The following is a 17,362-nucleotide window of genomic DNA, read 5'->3' on the forward strand; positions in this document are numbered from 1 at the left end:
AACCAGCGGAGATGGAAAACACTTTGGAATCCAGTATTGCTATTAACTAATAATATTTATTAGTAACTACGCAATACAGTAATATAAATGTAGATAAATCAAACAGGTTAGCAATGATTATATATATATGTAAGTATATCAGTAAGTGTGGAAGTATATGTATGAAAAACCAAGCTTCTTTAAGTCTGGGGTAAAAAGATACAGTCTTATGTTGATGAGTGAAGTTCAGTTCAGTTCATAGAACATAGAATAGTACAGCACAGTACAGGCCCTTCGGCCCACAATGTTGTGCCGACCCTCAAACCCTGCCTCCTATATAAGCCCCCACTTTAAATTCCTCCATATACCTGTCTAGTACTCTCTTAAACTTCACTAGTGTATCTGCCTCCACCACTGACTCAGGCAGTGCATTCCACGCACCAACCACTCTCTGAGTAAAAAAACCTTTCTCTAATATCCCCCTTGAACTTCCTACCCCTTACCTTAAAGCCATGTCCTCTTGTATTGAGCAGTGGTGCCCTGCGGAAGAGGCGATGGCTATCCACTCTATCTATTCCTCTTATTATCTTGTACACCTCTATCATGTCTCCTGTCATCCTCCTTCTCTACAAAGAGTAAAGCCCTAGCTCCCTTAATCTCTGATCATAATGCATACTCTCTAAACCAGGCAGCATCCTGGTAAATCTCCTCTGTACCCTTTCCAATGTTTCCACATCCTTCCAATAGTGAGGTGACCAGAACTGGACACAGTACTCCAAGTGTGGCCTAACCAGAGTTTTATAGGGCTGCATCATTACCTCGCGACTCTTAAACTCTATCCCTCGACTTATGAAAGCTAACACCGCATAAGCTTTCTTAACTACCCTATCCACCTGTGAGGCAACTTTCAGGGATCTGTGGACATGTACCCTGAGATCCCCCTGCTCCTCCACACTACCAAGTATCCTGCCATTTACTTTGTACTCTGCCTTGGAGTTTGTCCTTCCAAAGTGTACCACCTCACACTTCTCCGGGTTGAACTCCATCTGCCACTTCTCAGCCCACTTCTGCATCCTATCAATGTCTCTCTGCAATCTTTGACAATCCTCTACACTATCTACAACACCACCAACCTTTGTGTCATCTGCAAACTTGACAACCCACCCTTCTGCCCCCACATCCAGGTCGTTAATAAAAAAATCACGAAAAGTTGAGGTCCCAGAACAGATCCTTGTGGGACACCACTAGTCACAATCCTCCAATATGAATGTACACCCTCCACCACCACCCTCTGCCTTCTGCAGGCAAGCCAATTCTGAATCCACCTGGCCAAACTTCTCTGGATCCCATGCCTTCTAACTTTCTGAATAAGCCTACCGTGTGGAACCTTGTCAAATGCCTTACTAAAATCCATATAGATCACATCCACTGCACTACCCTCATCTATATACCTGGTCACCTCCTCAAAGAACTCTATCAGGCTTGTTAGACACGATCTGCCCTTCACAAAGCCATGCTGACTGTCTCTGATCAGACCATGATTCTCTAAATTCCTATAGATCCTATCTCTAAGAATCTTTTCCTACAGCTTTCCCACCACAGACGTAAGGCTCACTGGTCTATAATTACCCGGACTATCCCTACTACCTTTTTTGAACAAGGGGACAACATTCACCTCCCTCTAATCCTCTGGTACCATTCCCGTGGACAACGAGGACATAAAGATCCAAGCCAGAGGCTCAGCAATCTCTTCTCTTGCCTCGTGGAGCAGCCTGGGGAATATTCCGTCAGGCCTTGGGGACTTATCTGTCCTAATGTATTCTAACAACTCCAACACCTCCTCTACCTTAATATCAACATGCTCCAGAACATCAACCTCACTCATATTGTCCTCACCATCATCAAGTTCCCTCTCATTGGTGAATACTGAAGAGAAGTATTCATTGAGTACCTCGCTCACTTCCACAGCCTCCAGGCACATCTTCCCACTTTTATCTCCAATCGGTCCTACCTTCACTCCTGTCATCCTTTTGTTCTTCACATAATTGAAGAATACCTTGGGGTTTTCCTTTACCCTACTCACCCAGGTCTTCTCATGCCCCCTTCTTGCTCTTCTCAGCCCCTTCTTAAGCTCCTTTCTTGCTTGCCTATATTCCTCAATAGACCCATCTGATCCTTGCTTCCTAAACCTCATGTATGCTGCCTTCTTCCACCTGACTATTTTCCACCTCACTTGTCACCCATGGTTCCTTCACCCTACCGTTCTTTATCTTCCTCACTGGGACAAATTTAACCCTAACATCCGCAAGAGATCTCTAAACATCGACCACATGTCCATAGTACATATCTCTGCAAAAATATCATCCCAATTCACACCCGCAAGTTCTAGCCTTATAGCCTCATAATTTGCCTTTCCCCAATTAAAAATTTTCCTGTCCTCTCTGATTCTATCCTTTTCCATGATAATGCTAAAGGCCAGGGAGCGGTGGTCACTGTCCCCCAGATGCTCAGCCACTGAGAGATCTGTGACCTGACCCAGATTACCTAGTACTAGACCTAGTATGGCATTCTCCCTGGTCGGCCTGTCCACATACTGTGACAGAAAACCGTCCTGGACACACTTAACAAACTCTGCCCCATCTGAACCCTTGGAACTAATCAGGTGCCAATAAATATTAGGGAAGTTAAAGTCACCCATGATAACAACCCTGTTATTTTTGCACCTTTCCAAAATCTGCCTCCCCATCTGCTCCTCTGCATCTCTTCAGTTCATGGTTATTGAGTTGAATAGTGATGGAGAGAGAGAGAGAGAGGGAAAGCTTTGAGTCTTCAGGTGAGCTGACGCCGTCGATCTTCCCATTGTCCTCTGAAATCCTTTAAAAGTCACCGACTGTGACTTGTTCAAAGGGGACCGGTTTTCTGTGGTGGAGCTATCACCCAGGCGAGGGTAGACACATAGACAACTCCCCACCAGTCAACCCCTTTCCTTTTCACTGCAAGAGCAACTGATCGATCCGCCTGATCAATCCTCCAAAACCCACTTTTTCTGCGGGTACAACAATGCTCATTCAGTGTCCAAAGCATGTGTCTGAGGTCTATCATCTGACCTCCTATTTTATCTTCCCATGCTGAGCACCAACTGACATTCAAATAACTCCTCCTTCCTCTCTCTGTGTAAGAAAATCACAAGCAGGCAAATGTCCTTGGGACGTATCAACACGCTGCCGGAAATCATAACATCGAGTGTCCATCAAATAACACCGCCTTCGGTCACCATAGCAACTTACGAGCTACTCGGTGCCATCTCTCTCTCCAACTCAGCAGAAATCCAAAAGTTACTTCCAGTGCCTTAAAGTGACAGTCCAACAGTTAGTCTTTGTTTCTCTCTCTCTCTTTCAAAACAACATGTCGGTGTTAAATAACTCTCTCTCTTTTTTCAAAAACACAGTTCATAGGGGTAATCGAGCACAGTTTATAGGGGTAATTCAGGACCCCATCACACATACTATACAAAGAGGACATGAAGCACATGAGGTCCATGCCACATTGTATCAGGGCAGCCTCTGTTTGTATTCTTGGGTAAATAGTTCAACAGATGGGGGTAAATGGTTTCTTTTCCCAAGGTTGGGAGAGTCTTAATCTAAAGGGAATAGATTTAAGGTGAATGAAGAGAAATTTAAAGGAGATCTGAGCTGCAAGTTTTGACCAAGAGGATGGTGGTCATGTGGAACAATCTGTCAGAAGAAGCAGCAGAGACATGTACAATTAAAACACTTAGAAGGCTTTTAGATGGATATTTTTGCAGGAAAGGAGTAGAGAAATATGCACCAAATGCTGACAAATGGAGATAAGTAGTTAGCGTGGATGAGCTGGACCAAAGGACCTCTTCAGCTCAATGGCTTTACGTTAAAGGCACATCAGAGAAGATATAAAAGCCAGTATAGGTGTATGAGTGAGTGTGTGTGTGTGTGTGTATACTATTTGTTTTCAAATATTGTAATGTCTATGTAACAGGGCAAAATATTCAAGGATGAAAGATGAAATAGTGTCATTTTTAACCTGATAAAATAGTTTGCAATAATCTTAAAATGCTTTCATTTGATTACCATTCTATGCACCCTGATAAATGGCTTTCAGTCAAATTAATTGAAATGGGTTATTAGGCAGCCAAAATAGGTGTCCTTTTCAAGTTGTAGGGCCTGTTTAACTTGGAAATTAAATTCCAAAGCTGTCTAGACCCTAATTCAGGACAGAACTGGTTGAAACTGTTTCTGTGCAATCTTTGACTGATCTTATTTCTGGAAGGGCTGAAGCAATTCTGCAAAAATACATTTTGATTAATCCTTGTTGGGCCAATGAGAGATTGATATTAGTTCCAAATCTGTTGATTATGATCCAGACTTAACTTTGGTTGGGTTAGATGGTTCAGATAATGGTTTGGTAGAAGAGACAATTTGCCTTTTATGTTATTTTCTGAAAATGATATGTTCACTGAAAATTAAGAAATCTTCTTAATGCCGGAATGATTATTTAGTCTATTTGCAAGTAGTTTTGTCCTTGAGACGTGGGTTCATCCTGTAGTTTTGGCAACAAGATCTGGATGAAGAGAACTTGCCTTGCCTTAATCCCTGTGTATAAAACCAACTAGTAAAAATACAATAAATTTTAATTCAGGTGAAAAAGATGCGATTTTCATGATGTATACCGTTCACTTACTACTATCACTCCAGATAGTTTGAATGCAAAATTCACTTTCTGCTGCATGGCTTTCTAGTTTAGGATGTTCAAAGAAGATCAAGAGGTTGCAGTGGTGGCCATCATGGCATTGTCTGGAATTCGAGGAAAAATAAAGAATGTTGAAATTGTTTTAGAGAAACTGGCTATAGGAATATAGATTATAAAAGTAAAACTAGAATAATTATTTTATAACCAGTGTAAACAGAAGGTACAAATAGAATTATTCCAGACAAATGGGCCTCAGTAAAATAACCAGACAAAGTGATTTTAAATGCAACTTGTGAGTCAAAATTTCTTCTTTGTTATTTTTACTGTCCTGGTTAGCATGGTTATGTCAAAGTCCTTTCTGCACTACTTGTCAGGGTCATTAGCTCATTCATTTTAAACTGGTTATAGCTTCATTAAAATAGTATGGACAGGAATTTAGTGTGAATGTGTTAACCAGCATATTTAAAAATAACCCTCCAATAAATTTCAATTATTGGGCTTGCTTCCAGGGACATTGTTAAGAGAAAAAATAGATGGGAGTTAGCTGAACTAAGCTTGTTGGCCTTATCCCTTTTATTGTGAGAGGTAGACTTTATCAGTTAGTTTAAACTCATTACTGATATTGGGTAATCCTATATTTTAGCTATTAGTTAATCTTTATTACTGTCATGAGTAGTGTGTTTGACAAAAGACGTTGATCCTATGGGACAGGAACATTTTGTCAGTGTATTTATTTGCTCATTTTTGTTCACATTTGTGTGAACTGAAATTAGCCTCCTCTTTTCATGTCTGGTCAATGTTTCTTTAGTTCCTGGTTCAAGCAAGTAAGCTGAGAAGGTGGGATAAGGGAAAAAAAAATTTGTTCCTGGTTTGTTTATTGAACCAAATATTTTCAACGTCCACCCATTTATTCTCAATTTGATTTTCCTCTTTTTGAGAATTCTTAATTCTATAGACAGATAAAACAAGCTTCTCCTATCACACTTCAAATGTTTGAACAGTTCAGTAACCAAGCCAGTAGATTCTCCAACTTTTTGTTTGTGTTAACTCTGGATTTCCAGCATTTGCAGAAGCTTTTGTATTTTATAGTTTTAAATTGCAGAGGGAGAGGGAGGAATGGATTGTCACCTCACTGATGACAAGAAGGGAAGCAGAAACTCCAGATGCTGAACAAAGCATATCTAAAGCAAATTAAAAGTTGATAGTTATTTGTCATTAACTTTGGTCTATACTCCAGGAGTTAATTGACTTACATTAGAAACTGCTTTCTGTTGATAAACAGGAGGCAGTTTCTTTTTATTGGAATAGAATTTCCAACCCTTGAAGTCACATATGTTTATGGTGCACTTTTGATTTAAAATAAAATGATTAACATCTTGTTGCTGGCCAAGACTTCAGGGATGGCATTTCATTGGCTAACTCAGAGATTGGCGCCTGTGAGGCTGAAGCTCCCTGGCATTAATATGCAGAATCTTTTTCTATCAGAGCAACAATAGGTGACAGAATTATGGTGTAATGCTCTCACAGGGCCGTCACTGTCATCCTCATTACTCAATCTCAGGGAGAGGAGCATTCATTTGTGTGACTTATCTGCCCCAGATAGGAATCCTAAAACAACCAAATGGCAAGGGTTTGTACTGAATTTGAGTATTTTAGTCTGTTACCAGTTGTTGTTCCTCTTAATCACTGATTCAACAGATACTTAGGATTATGATCTTACAGCATGGTGAACAAGCACAGGGGAGAGACTAAAACTGGCAAAACAGCTATATGTAGGTATTTGGTAGCTTCATTTGAGAGCATTTCCAGGTGTGTTTCTTATTGAGAGCATAACCCCATGTTCAGTGGTCAAAGGAAGATGTATTTGAGATACGGGTGATATACGTGGACTGGTTGATGGAAATACGTCGTAGAGGTTATTTTACTGAACTGTTAGTTCAGCTGCACTTGTTATATTGAAATGAACACAATTGAAATTTTGGTTACAAGACTCGGAGGTAGACCTTTAGAGATCATTGAATTCTTTTCGGGAAGACAAATAGCAACTTGAAAATGATTAGTACCATTCTTGGTCACTTGAGCAAAGTCTGTGCAGGACCATATCACATGGAGTCAGCCAGATAAATACAGAATAGGGAACATGACAGGTTCATTTTATTACCTATAGTTTGTTTATTAGTACTCAGAATATTGACAGCTTTGCAGAAAACTGATATGAAGGAATCCGAATGTTAAGAGGCCTGGACAGATTAGATATTGCAAAGTTATTTCCCATGGTAGGGGAGTCTAGGACAAGAGGGCATGACTTCAGGATTGAAGGATGTCCATTTAGAACAGAGATGCGGAGAAATTACTTCAATCAGAGAGTGGTAAATCTGTAGAATTTGTTGCCACAAGGGGCTGTGGAGGCCAAGTTATTGGGTGCATTTAAGGCAGAGATAGATAGGTTCTTGATTAGCCAGGGCATCAAAGGATATGGGGGGAAGGCAGAGGAGTTTGGATGAATTGAATCGGCCATGATTGAATGATGGAGCAGACTCGATGGGCCGAATGGCCTACTTCTGCTCCTATATTTTATGGTCTTATGTCTAGAAACTGGTGCCTGAAAGATATTTTACAGGAAAGCCAAAAGCAGATTTTCTGGCAAAGGAATCAGCCATGTAGGAGAAACCAACACCTAATACAGCCTGGGTAAAGCCAGGCAAAAATCAGGATTGAAATGAGTTAATACAAGGTTAATATATGGCGATAATACAATGAACAAAAGATCTGGAACTCAAAAGAAGAAGCACTACCGGTGGGAGCTTTCTTGCCCCTGAGGCAAAGGTGTAAGAATTCAGCCTTTGTCCAAGACTGTTAATCTCGTATGACTCTTCACTGGAGTATAGGAATATCATCCATCTGTTCAAAAACACCGGGTTGCCCCAAGGCATTATTAGAGTAGATTTGTGAATTTCTCATAGCATTCTCGTTATCTCCCAATGAAACAGATTAATTTCTGTTTATTATGTTGATATTCATGACCCCATCCTCATTCTTTGAAAATTTATTTATGTCACACTGATTGCATCACAGTGTTTCATTGGTTATGAAATGCTCTGGGATATCCCAGAAAATATGACCGGTATACAAATGCAATTTCCTCAAAGATACATGATCACACAGTAGATTATTGGTAAAGAAGGGCAAGGATAGAAAAGGAAAGTAAGAAAGACAGATGAGAATACTAGTGGGGGAAAGTACCTTGATTAGGATCTACTAAAAAAGAACTGAAGAAAATGTGGTGAATAGGAAGAGGCAGCCCGGATAGCTGGAAAAAGTAATCTCAGGTGAGAAGCAGACTCAGAAAAATAAATTATCATGCATGAAGGATTGGGAAAATTTCAGGTGTTGACCCAGTTCACAAGGTAACAGCAGAATATTCAAACTAAAACAGAAAAAAAACGAGATTAACCCTAGTTTTAGGTGATCGATCTACCTTACCTAGGTAGCTGAGGAACTGAGTGCACATGGACAGCTGGTGACACTTTCAGATTCAGCAGCCGTATCTTTTGCAATGGTCTCCTCATGAAGATGCAGGATCTTTTGAAAAGAAGGAGTTGATGTGTGGACTTGTCTGAAATAGTTAGAGAGAAGAGAATGGAATGAGGAATAAGTGAAAGATTCCATTTGAAAGCCAATAAAAGAAGGATTGATTGAAAGGACTTAAAGGAAATCCTAGAAATTTAAGTGGTTTGCTGAATAATTTGAGCAAGGAGAACTGCACCTTGGTTTGATATCATTCCTTTAGCGTATGATATTGTTCTGACAAGCTTTCTAGGTAATCAGCACATCAGAAGCCTTCTGTATACCTGGAAGTCATTCAGCCAGTATTTGTCATGAACTTTGTAATGCCTGTACTAGGCATTACAAACCGTATAGAGAGACCATCCCCACTTCCCAGCTCTTAGTTTATAGTTTTACATTTCCAAGCTGATCCAGGTACCTTTTAACATGGTAAAGGTTTCTACTTCAACACTCTTTCTGGCCCAGAGTTCCATAAACTTGACACTTTTTGGATAATAAATGTTTTGTTTGACTCTCTTGGAACCTTTCAACTTTAAATCAATGCCTGATAATTATTGAACTGTCTGCCAAAGGAAATAAATTCTAGCTGTTTATTCTAGTGAGGTTTTTTTTTATTTTCTATACTTTAAATCTCTGCTCAGTCTCTTTCAGTTAAATGAAGTTTAATCCTGGCCGAACAGCCTCCTCTCAAAACTATAACCTTCCATCCCCAACAACATTCTTGCAAATCCTCTCTGCTGCATCTGCCAGTGCTGTCAAAACCCTCTTGTAGTGTGGTGTCCCAAATCCTAAACTGTACACAGTGGTTCAGCTGTGTTCGCAATAGTGTTTTATACTAGTCTAATGTGACCTCTTGTATTCCATGTCTAAATCAAATAAATGAAGTATCCGATATATCCTTTTGACCACTTTATCTATCCGTCCCACTGCTTTCATAGGTTGGTGGATATTTGCCCAAAGATCCCTATGTGTTTGAATCCTACTATTTACCTTACATTATTTTGTCATGGAAGGGAATAATCACATAACAATCAGGTAAGCTAACCAAATTAAACTGAGAGATAAAATTGGACCTGAATGTTAGAGTCAGTTATGACCTCCTATGCTAAATACAGCAAAGTTCACAATCAGGTTTAATATCACCGGCATGTGTTGTGAAATTTGTTAACTTTGCAGCAGCAGTACAATGCAATAAATAATAATAAAAATAAAATGTGAATTACGGTAAATATATATACAAAATAGTTAAATTAAATAAGTAGTGCAAAAATGGAAATAAAACAGTAGTGAGTTCTGTGTCCATTCGGAAATCAGATGCCAAAGGAAAAGGAATTGTTCCTGAACTGTTAAGTGTGTGCCTTCATACTTCTGTATCTCTTTCTTGATGATATGAGCCGGGTGATGGGGGAGTCCTCAATGAGGACACCGCCTTTTTGAAGCATCGGCCCTTGAAGACGACCTGGATACTATGGAGACTAGTGCCCATGATGGAGCTAAGTTTACCACCCTCTGCAGCCTACTTCGATCCTGTGCAGTAGCCCCCCGATACCAGATGGCGATGCAGCCAGTTACAATGCTCTCCATAGTACAACTGTAGAAATGTAAGTGTGTTTTAGGTAGGTGACAAACTCCCAATGAAATATAGCCACTGTCGTGCCTTCTTTATAGCTGCATCAATATGTAGGGTACAGGTTAGATCCTCAGAGATATTGACACCCAGGAACTTGAAATTGTTTACTCTTTCCACTTCTGATCCCCCTGTGAGGACTGGAATGTGTTTTCTCGTCTTATCCTTTCAGAAGTCCACAACGTTCTTTGGTCTTACTGATGTTGAGTACAAAGTTGTTGCTGCAACACCACTAAACTAGCTGATATATCTCACTCCGGCACGCCCTGTCAACACCACGTGAAATTCTGCCAACGACAGTTGTATCATCAGCAAATTTATAGATGGCAATTAAGCTGTGCCTAACCACACAGTCATGGGTGCAGAGGCAGTAGACCAGTGGGCTAAGCACACAACCCTGAGATGCGCCAGTGTTGATTGTCAGCGAGCTGGAGATGTTATTTCCGAAGCAACCAGATTGTGGTTTTCTAGTTAATAAGTCGAGGATCCTGTTGCAGAGGAAGGTACAGAGGCCCAGATTCTGGAGCTTTTCACTCAGAACTGTGGAAATGCTTGTATTAAATGCTGAGCTGTAGTCAATGAACAGAATCCTAACATAGGTATTTGTATTGTTCAGTGACAAATACTTGGGAAACCAGGGATTCTGTTCCTAGTGGGAATGAGTGATAACAGGGAATACAGATCATAGGTTTGGATTTTCTATATAAAATCAGAACTTCAGAGATCACCAAACTGCACCCCCTCCATCCCTCCCCAAAGCCATTCTGCCATGTTACTTTGGGTTCTTGGCTACCAAGCTTCACGTGATCTAGAGTACACATACTTTTAGGATAATACAATCTAATTTTACTTTAAATCTACACTTATATTTTAATTATGAATTCGCCTCTGCTTTCTGCAGGTTGTTGTTTCATCAGATATTCATTGAAGGCATTGCACAGTGCCTTTTTGGGTTTATTAAAAGGTGATTCTGCCAGCATATGTGCTAAATTACTTGTTCACAAATGACAGATTGTACATGAACTAAACGCATCAATTTGCAGAATACCCTTTGGATCAAACTGACTTTGGAAGGCCCTTATCCCCAATGAATTAAGGAACAGAAGAAAAGTATGCAGTCATCGTTTTACTCTTGGACCTGTGCTACCACTGCAAAATATTTGTTGATCATCCACCTTAGCAGATGATCCCCAATTACCTTGATATTCAAAAAATTCTATCACTCTGCCTTGAAAGTTTCAACAACTAAGATCCATATTGCTCTGGGGCAAAGAACTATAACTATCTACAAGTGCCTATGTAAAGAAGTTTCTTCTCTTCTCAGTAAAAGTGGTCAATTCCTTATCCTGACACCAAGTTCCCAACTTCCAGAGTCAAGAGTGAGAAGAAACATAATCTATGGTGCTCTGCATTGATAGTTTTTCGTTTCTCTGGTAGCAGAGACTTCAGTGATACTTAATCTACCCAGAAAAGTACAAGCTGTTTTCAGGCAAGCTCACCCTGACCCCAATCTCAGGCCTCTGTTGCGACAGCTGGACTGCTCAAATATAGCATTCCTTTAAGATTTTGCCAGTACTCTTATTGAGCTGCAAATTTGCAGCACTGTGCACTGTCTGAACAGCAGGCCACAAGGAGAAACTGGAAGAAAACTCTGTGCAAAGGCACAGCAATAAGCATAGATTAAGCTGATAAATCAGAGGATTAAAAGATTTGAGGCTGCAACGATATATCAACAACTGGGTATAAGTAGCATACTGAACAGTTCTACCCAACTCTTAGTTACTTCTGGGTGGAATTTTAATTAAAATATAAACTCCTCCTCAGCATGCAGCCTTGAGTTGTGCCAGTGATGATTGTCAGCAAGGAGGAAATGTTATTTCCAATCTGCACAGACCATGTCTCCTGGTCAGGAAGTCAAAGGTCCAGTTGCAGAGGAAGGTACAGAGGTCCACATTTTAGAGCTTGTTGAATAGAACTGAGAGTATGATTGTGTTGAACCCTGAGATGTAATCAATAAACAGCAGCCTGATGTAGGTATTGCTATTGTCCAGGCGATTCAAGGCCAGTGGAGAGCCAGTGAGACTGCATCCACTGTAGACTTATTGCGGTGATAGGCAAGTTGCAGTGCGTTCAGGTCTTTGCTTCGGCAGGACTTGACTCTAGCCATGACTAACCTCTCAAAGTACTTTATCACAATAGATGTGAGTGCAACTAGGTAATAGTCCTTGGGGCAGCTCACCCTACTCTTCTGACATTGGCCTACAAAATGGAAATCACAGGGTCATTGGATGGTGCAGGCATTTGCACAGGTGTAGTTTTATTCTCCCTTTCAGAGTATGCATAAAGGCTCATCTGAGCTCATCTGAGAGTGAAGCATTACAGCCATTCACAATGTTAATTATGCTTTGTAGGAAGTAACGGCCTTCAAACCCTGCCAGAGCTGACATGCATCCAATACCATCAACAACTTCAATCAGAATTGTTTATTCGCCCATAAGATAGGCTTCCATTGGTTGTATCTGTACTTCCCGTATGGTTCTGGATCACCAGTAATGAATGCCACAGATCTAGCCCTCAGCAGACTACGAATCTCCTAGTTTACCCACGGCTTTTAATGTGGCTATGTCCTGTGTCTGATATGTTCTCAAAGGCACACACCCATCCACGCAGTTCTTGATGAAGTCAGTAACAACTGTGACATTTGCATTCAGACTCGAAAATGAATCCCTGAAGTTGTCCAGTCCACCAATTCAAAGCAGTTTGTAATTCCTTGAAAGTAACATCATTAGTGTCATAAAGAAGGCTTTTGGCACTTTGGCCTTCATAAATCAAAGTATTGAGTACAGGAGTTGGAATGTTATGTTGGAGTTGTGGAGTTGTGATGAGGCCTAATCAGGAATACTATTTGCAGTTCGGGTCATCTGCCTACAGGAAAGATGTCAGTAAGATTGAAAGGGTGCAGGGCAAATTTACAAGAATATTGCCAGGAGTACAGGAGAATGAGTGAAGATTTGATAGAGATGTACAATATTATGAGGGATGTAGATAGGGCATATGCAAGCAGGCTTTTTCCACTGAGGTTTGGGTGAGACTAAAACCAGAGGTTATGGGTTAAAGGGGAAAGATGAAATGTTTAAGTGGAACATGAAGGGTACTTCTTCACTCAGAGGATGGTGAGAGTGTGGAATGAGCTGCCTCCGGAAGTGGTGGATATCATTTCAATTTCAATATTTAAGAGAAATTTGGATAGGTACATCAATGGGATGGGTATGGAAGGCTGGGTCCAGGTGCAGTTTAATGGGAGTAGGCAGATTAATAGTTTAGCATGGACTGGATGAGCTAAAGGGCCTCTTTCTGTACTCTGGTATTCTATGACAACAGTAAAAAAAGACTGAATGCACAATTTGTTATGTGCATTTAAGGGCCTTGCACAGGGACCAATGCTGGTTTCATTTGAAGAATGATATTCTAACGTATTGTGTGTGTGTGTCAAGTTTATGAATTTGAGTCTTCCTGCATATGTTAATACCAATTCTGAAAGGACACAAACTTTGCTCCATGATCTTCCTCCATGGTACAGCTCTTAAAATGATCATTTCCAAAGCTTCAGTTCATGTGCCCTGTTCATTGTCTCCCTGGTGAGTGATGGAGACAAATATCACTCTGATAATCAGTGGAGCGAGTACCATCACAGATGGACCTCTGGAACTCTGGTTATTACTGTGCAAGGACCCATCAATATATTAAATAAGCCTTCAAAATAGATAGCTTTGGGTCTGTCAGAGATGAATCAAGCCATGACTTCACTATCACATTTCCACAGCAAGCAAGGGAGGTAGTGCATAACATTAACCAATGAAAACCTCTTTATGCATTCAAGTCCTGTTCCATTTCTAAAGTAAATACATCCAGTGGCCACTTTACCAGGTTTAGAAGGTACCTAATAAAATGGCCACTGAGAATATTTCTGTATATTCATGGTCTTATGCTGCTGTAGCCCATCCACCACAAAGTTCAATGTGTTGTGCATTCAGAGATTTTCACCACCGTTGTAACGTATGGTTATTTCAATTCCAGTCAGCTTGAACCAGTCTGGACATTGTCCTCTGACCTCTTTCATTAACAAAGTGTTTTTGCCTACAGAACTGCTGCTCACTGGAAGCTTTTTTGTTTCTTTGCACCATTCTCTGTAAACTCTAGAGACTGTTGTGCATGAAAATCCCAGGAGATAACAGTTTCTGAGATACTCAAATCACCTGGTCTGGTACCAACAATCATTCCACAGTCAAAGTCAATTAGATCACATTTCTTCCCCATTCTGATGTTTGGTCTGAACAACAATGAACATCCTTGCCATGTCTGCTGCCACATTATTGGCTGATTAAATATTTGCATTAAAAAGTGGGGGTAGAGATGCACCTAATGAAGTGGCTACTGAGTATATGTATACAGGCAAATCATAATACCATAGCAGTAGAGCATCATAAATTTGGACAATCGTATTACAATTTGAAGAAATATATTATGCATGTTCAGTGATACCAATTGCAATCAACTTTCAGATGAGATTTTTATCGTATGTTAAAGAATTGTGTATCTGATTGAAATGACAGTCGAATAATTTTTAAACAGTACCAGATGAGTACTGTGCAAGAGAGATTTGGAAGCGTTGGCTCATTAATCTAAGAAATTAATATGCAGGTACAGAAGTTATTTGGAAGGCAAAGCTTTGTTGACCTTTAGTTATAAGGGATGGAGTACAACAGAAGGGAAATATTGCTGAAATTATACAAGGTATTGATGGTACCAGATCTGCTGAAGTGTCTCAGAATGCAGTGCTGTTGTGCTCTTCATCTGTGAGGTATTTTCTCTAAGTGCAAGGTTCGTGGATAAGGAAAGGGTTTAGGAAGTGGAGAAAAAGATGGGATCTCAGGATTGGGCGAAAGGAAGTGGAATAAAGGCTGAGAGATTATTTTCTGGAGCTGGCCATAGCTCCTGCAGCTCCTTGCAATGCAGCACATCAGAGAAAATACTTCACAGATGAATAACACAGCAGCGCTGAACTCTGAGACACTTGTTCACATGTCACCAGAAGGAAGAGGATGTGCCAAGGGAGGGAGTCAGCCATGACTGCCAATCCAATCAACATGAAGAAATCACATCCAAACTTTATTGCTCAAATATATTAAGTGAATTCAGTTTTACATGTTCATTTATTTATTCCCCCCCCCCCCCACCACCTAATGAGAGTGAAGTTTATTCCTTATCTCTTTTTTTGGGGTAGTGAATTGTGAATTTTGTATGGGTGAATTTCCCTTACCCAAATGACCATAACATGGAGACTGCCTATACTGGAGTAAATACAGTGTGAATTAAATCCTTTGACTCATCGTGATCATGCCATTTCTTAGCACCCAGGCCTGAGTTAATATATTTCAAATGTTTCTTAAATATTGTGTGAGCACCCACCTCTAACAACCTCCAGTTCAGGCAGTATGTTCCTCAAATCCTTTCTAAATCTTTTCCCCCTTATATTAACCTCTGGTTGTAAACTCTCTGCTGAGCAGAAAAAAATTCTCACTACCCACCCCGACTATGCCACCCTCATAATATTTACACCTCATTCAGGACTCTCTCAAACTTTTCTTCTCCATGAAAATAAACCCATCATATCAGCTGCAATGTTTCATTCCATGCCACATCCAGGATAATCTCCTCAGCACCCTTTCTAATGCCATCATATCCTTCGTATAATGCGGCAGTCAGATCTGGAGGTAGGACTTCAGCTTTGGCCTAATGAATGTTTTACATACTAAAACCATAATCTTCCTGCTACTAACACTTAGTGACCACCTTATTATATACACCTGTCCACCTGTTTGTTAATGCAAATATCTAATCAGCCAATCATGTGGCAGCAACTCAATGCATAAAAGCATATAGACATGGTCAAGAGGTTCAATTTTTGTTCAGACCAAACATCAGAATGGAGAAGAAATGTGATCTAAGTGATTTTGACAGTGGAATGATAAATGGTGCCAGATGGGGTGGTTTGAGTACCTCAAAAACTGCTGATCTCCTGGGATTTCCACGCACAACAGTCTCTGAAGTTTACAGAGAACGGTGTGAAAAACAGAAGAAAACAGCCAATGAGCAGCAGTTCTATGGACAAAAATGTCTTGTTAATGTAAGAGGTCAAGAGGAGAATGACCAGACTGGTTCTAGCAGACAGGAAGAAGACAGTAACTCAAATAAACACTTGGAAACTGAACTCCTTTTGGACTCAGGCTGAACTATAGAGGATGGGGAGGAGGTCTGGCCCCTGCATACATGGCAGGCCCACCGATATGCGGTATGTGATCCAGGTCCCCAGCTCTGGGTAACTACCCCCACCGCCTCATGGGCAACCTCGGGAGAGACAAAGGCTACGGGATTAAATCCAGACAGTAAATCTGAAGTGGAACCCCTAAGGTGGCTGGACATCATTGAACATCCTTCCGGCAGCCCCTGTAGCCAAGCTGGTGCCAAACGTATTGCCTCATAAGCTTTCCTTTGGCCTACACTGTTGAGGTCGAGAGGGGTATCTTGATTACTGGGCACCTCAGGATCTCCTTACCTTCTTCCCAGGATTGTGAAGGACCCATTGTCCTTTGAGACAAATAGATGCCAACCACAACCTCAACAGTGGTATGCAGAAGAACATCTGAGTGCACAAAACCTAAGTCCTTGAAGTAGGTGGCTTCAAGCAACAGAAGACCATGAACTTACATTCAGTGGCTACTTTATTAGGTATAGGAGGTACCTAATAAAACAGCCACTGAGCATATTTTGTGACTGAGCTAATGAAGACAAGTGATTAAGAAGGCTACTGCCTTCAGGTATCCTTGAATCCTCTATGGATCTTACCATTTCTTGTGCATCTCCTAACCATTATTAGCTCTGCCAAATCACAACCACCCACCATTTTTCAGTATTTAATTATATTTGCCATAGGTCTGCCATCTTCAATATTGTTCCATAGCAGAATGCCACCTTCAGTATTAGTAACACCATCAGCCATCATTTGCCACCAGCAGCCCTGTGAACTTACAAGTTATATCTCCTGCATGCACAAATAATACAAACAGAGCACCAGTACTGATCTTTATCGCATACCATTCATTAACTGTTTCTATTTAGAGAAATAACTCTTGACTACCAACCTGTGTCTTCTTGTTTGAAAGTGATTTGCCAAAATACCTTGAAATCTCATGGGCTTTAATACTTTGGATGAGATTCCCACATGGGACCTTTTCGAAGAAGTTATTGAAGTCCATATAGTGTACCTGAACTCCACTACGTGAATGATTCCAAAAGCTCAGTTAAATTAGTTGGATAGGCCCTCCCCTTAATAAGTCCATGTTAACAATATCTGCATGAACAAGAATGTTTTCCTTTTGATTCTCCTACTAATGATGTAGATTT

General features: G+C 40.5%; 1 protein-coding gene across 1 annotated transcript in view; it reads left to right on the top strand.

Annotated features, from left to right (window-relative positions):
- The window catches only part of LOC134357361 (collagen alpha-1(XIX) chain), a 372,824-nt gene that overhangs the window by 119,027 nt on the left and 236,435 nt on the right, over positions 1 to 17,362 (top strand). The window lies entirely within an intron of this gene.

This window comes from Mobula hypostoma, chromosome 2, assembly GCF_963921235.1.
Source record: "Mobula hypostoma chromosome 2, sMobHyp1.1, whole genome shotgun sequence".
Classification (NCBI taxonomy): Eukaryota; Metazoa; Chordata; class Chondrichthyes; order Myliobatiformes; family Myliobatidae; genus Mobula; species Mobula hypostoma.